Raw genomic sequence first — 4,023 nt, forward strand, 5'->3', positions numbered from 1 at the left:
AATTCGAATAATCGATTTTTGCCTGAAAAACAAAATCGCGTTTAATTCGGCCGAAAAATTTTTCCGAGCCAAAAGAAAAAATACGTGTCTCATTATTTGGACCAACAAACAATGTATTTGAGTTTGGTCGAAATTAAAAATCATGCTCGTACCTGACCGGTTGTCTGGAAATGGAAAGCATCAGTTTTAATATATTTTAAATAGATTTGGATCACAAAATTTCTTAAATATATTGTATGTCAAAATATATTCGAAAGACGCACTTAAACTCTCTGAAACTCTCTGCTCCTGGCCAGTTTTCTAAGCTCTCATCCTTGGACTAATCGTTTAACCAGAACTCTGTTGTACTAATTAAACTATTTTTTACCACGTTTTTATAAACTCGTTTTCTTTTTTATTTCACTTTAATTTGGACAAATTTATATATGTACATATGTATAAGCACACTATTTAGTTTGCTCGATTTGTAAACAAAGCTTGTCAGCGGTGAAAAATGTACTATTGTGAACAACCTAAACGGGCGAAATTCATAATGGCGCTATTCTTCATCGAATGAGCGCCATAATACCAAATGAAAATTCGTTCCATCAGCACTTTCGACCAACAACAACAACCATAGTCGAAGATCGAATGCAACTCATAATAGGGGCCTCAATTTCTTAATTGTATGTAGAATGGTTGCCACCTGTTTCAAAAAGCAAGTTCGGCTTAAATAAAGGCAGAAAAGTGAAATGTATATCCTGANTGAGCGCCATAATACCAAATGAAAATTCGTTCCATCAGCACTTTCGACCAACAACAACAACCATAGTCGAAGATCGAATGCAACTCATAATAGGGGCCTCAATTTCTTAATTGTATGTAGAATGGTTGCCACCTGTTTCAAAAAGCAAGTTCGGCTTAAATAAAGGCAGAAAAGTGAAATGTATATCCTGATATAGATGTCAGACGAAAGAGGTTGTGGTTTGAAAATATTTTGCAGAGGGTTGCCACCTTATTACAAAATTATATTCAATATAAGCAATAGGTTAAATAAATTACTTCAATGTGAATATACATCAAAATTGCTTTGAAGAAACTTATTTTGACACTGCATGTAGGAGTGTTGCCACCTGATTTTATAATTAAATTCAAATTGAATTAAGAGGATTAGATAATTTAAATATGTGTCACAATAAAAGCGTCAGACGAAAACGGCTTAACGAGGTTTTGGTTTGAAAATAATTTGAACAGGATTGCCATCTGTTTGAAAAGTCGAATTAAATTAAATTATATGAAATATTGGCGTCAAACAAAGGATTATTAAGAAAAATTTAGTTTCAGCATTTATAACATTAAAGATGGTTCCACCTGTGTAAAAAGTTAAATTCAAATTATTAATTAAGTCAAATGAATTATTAAAGTGTGGTTATAAATTGACATGGGTTAAAATGTTTTTTTTTCTCAACTTTTTGGGTTGGGTTATAACTCTTATCGACGAAATAAAAAATATTTCTCATCTAATAACTGTTATGGAGCAAGGTTTTTGCGATAAAACTTATAACTGTTATGTCCCTGTTTATTAGGCGTCCTTTTTAGCAGTATTTTTCGAAATTGAAAACAAGAATTGGTTTCGTATGTTCTTTGGTATGTAGCTAATGGCCAGATGCGCCGGCGTTATATGAGACGCCGGCGTCGCCGCCGCCGCCGATTATTTCTAAGATTGACCACCGCAATATCTATCGGCGTAAACCCTAGTTCCCATATGTTTTAGAAATTAAATTAAATTTGAAATAAGGGATAAGATACACAATTTAAATATGTATCGCAATATGTGTGTCAGTCGAAAAAGTTTTAACAAGGTTTTGGTTTTAAAATATTTTGAATAGGGTTGTCAATATTATAATTTAATTAAATGAAATATTAAAACATGACGTGAAACGAAGGTGGTAAGATATCCTTAGTTTAAATATTAATAATACTAAAGAGGGTTGCCACTTGTTTAAAGAGGTACACTGAGGGAAACAATTTTTAGAATTAAAAAAAGCGATCTAAATTAAAAAAAAATACGCATATGAAAGGGAACCAACCCTACTCGTTTTAAATTTAAGTATGGCTCATTCCACGATAATCCATACCGAATGCAACGAAAATAAGCTTAAGAATTTGCCTGTATTATTTCTAGTAAGTAAGTGTAAATAAATCTAACTTTCAAGACTGAAAGCCAAAGTTCCGAAATTTATCTCAAAATCTGATTTTTTTTTACTTTAGGTTGTACCATTTACACACCCATATGAGAGGTTATTTTTTTCAAAATTTACAAGACTGATTTTCGTAGTCTATTATCTTTTAAGCCGTCAGTGGAGAGAACAATTCGTCGGCATAATTTTAAAATTTTTCGGGCTAGTACTAAATATTTTATTATACAGTTGTCCACAAAATAATAGGAGTGCGATATTTTGACCAGTTTTGGCTATTTATCTTTTGTTTATTTAATGTTTATTATTTTTTTATAAAAGCCTAGCTGGCTACACAACAAACACCATATAAATTCAGATTTTAAACTTTGTATAAAAATTATAAAAATTTTGCAATTTTTCACCCAAATTTCAAACTTTTTAATCAGAATCTTTAGAAAAAATTCTGGTATGCAGTTTTGTAGCACATTCAATTCTAATCTGAAGAAGTGCAAGTTTCAAGCGGCTAAAAAATTCCGCTGATTTTTGGCAATTTTTTTGCTGGCAGTGTCCTCCATATAAAAGAAAATTGTCGACATACTTTGTATGGAAAAAACGTGAAACACCTTTAACCAAAAAAAATCTCAAAAATCAACGGAGTTTTTTAGCCGCTTGAAACTTGCACTTCTTCAGACTAGAATTGAATGTGCTACAAAACTGCATACCAGAATTTTTTCTAAAGATTCTGATTAAAAAGTTTGAAATTTGGGTGAAAAATTGCAAAATTTTTATAATTTTTATACAAAGTTTAAAATCTGAATTTATATGGTGTTTGTTGTATAGCCAGCTAGGCTTTTATAAAAAAAAAATAAACATTAAATAAACAAAAGACAAATAGCCAAAACTGGTCAAAATATCGCACTCCTATTATTTTGTGGACAACTGTATATTGAAGCAAAGCATATTTTAATGTCACGCCCGTCACAAAATACACAAAATAGTTATTTTTTGAAGGAAAACAAATCTTGGACAGTGTAAAAAAGCTGACGAAAGTAACGCTATGATACAGGGGAATATGTGCGAATTGCTTTTAAGTATTTATATGCTTTTATTTTCGAAAAAAGAACCGATTATGTTGGTCACACCCATCACAATTTAAAGTTTGACAAACTTCAATAAATTCGGCCAGGGACTGCTACCGTTACTTATCTGCTAATCTGAAATGTGTCATATATCTGTTTGTGGTCAGCGATGATAAAGCTAATCATAAAGATATATTGCTAGAGCGATGGGAAAACTTAAGCTATGCTGTCATGGATAAAAAGAAATTATTACTTCGCTTGTCAGGGCGAAAACAGTGTAACAAACGCCTTTGCGCTCTGTGAGAGTGTATGTATGAATGCGTCGGAAACAAAATAATTTTTTTACCAAAAATCTGTATCTACAATATCCACTAGTGCAATGGTGCGAAACTTCGCTAACCCTACGGCTCGATAAGGCAGTGGTGAGCATGAGTGTGTGAATTGTGACTGTGTGATTATGTCAAAAGGAAGCTTTCGAAAGCTACGTGTGTCAAGTTAGCACTACACTTTTCGAAATTGGAAAAGTTAACTACGGCATTAATTGTAGTGTTTTTTTGTAAATTTGTTGTGGAAAGAAAAAATTTGTAGCTCTCGTTTTTTAAGAAAAAATGGTATGTAGTGCTAACTTGACACCATACACCTAGTCGATAGAATTGAGATATTGAAAATGTTATAACGGCATTAATTGTAGCTTTTAGCTTTAAAATTTGTTGTGGAAAGAAAAAATTTGTAGCTTTCGTTTTTTAAGAAAAAATGGTATGTAGTGCTAACTTGACACCATACAC

This window comes from Rhagoletis zephyria, unplaced genomic scaffold (genome assembly GCF_001687245.7).
Source record: "Rhagoletis zephyria isolate East Lansing unplaced genomic scaffold, Rhagoletis_zephyria_1.1 Rzeph_scaffold_01395, whole genome shotgun sequence".
Classification (NCBI taxonomy): Eukaryota; Metazoa; Arthropoda; class Insecta; order Diptera; family Tephritidae; genus Rhagoletis; species Rhagoletis zephyria.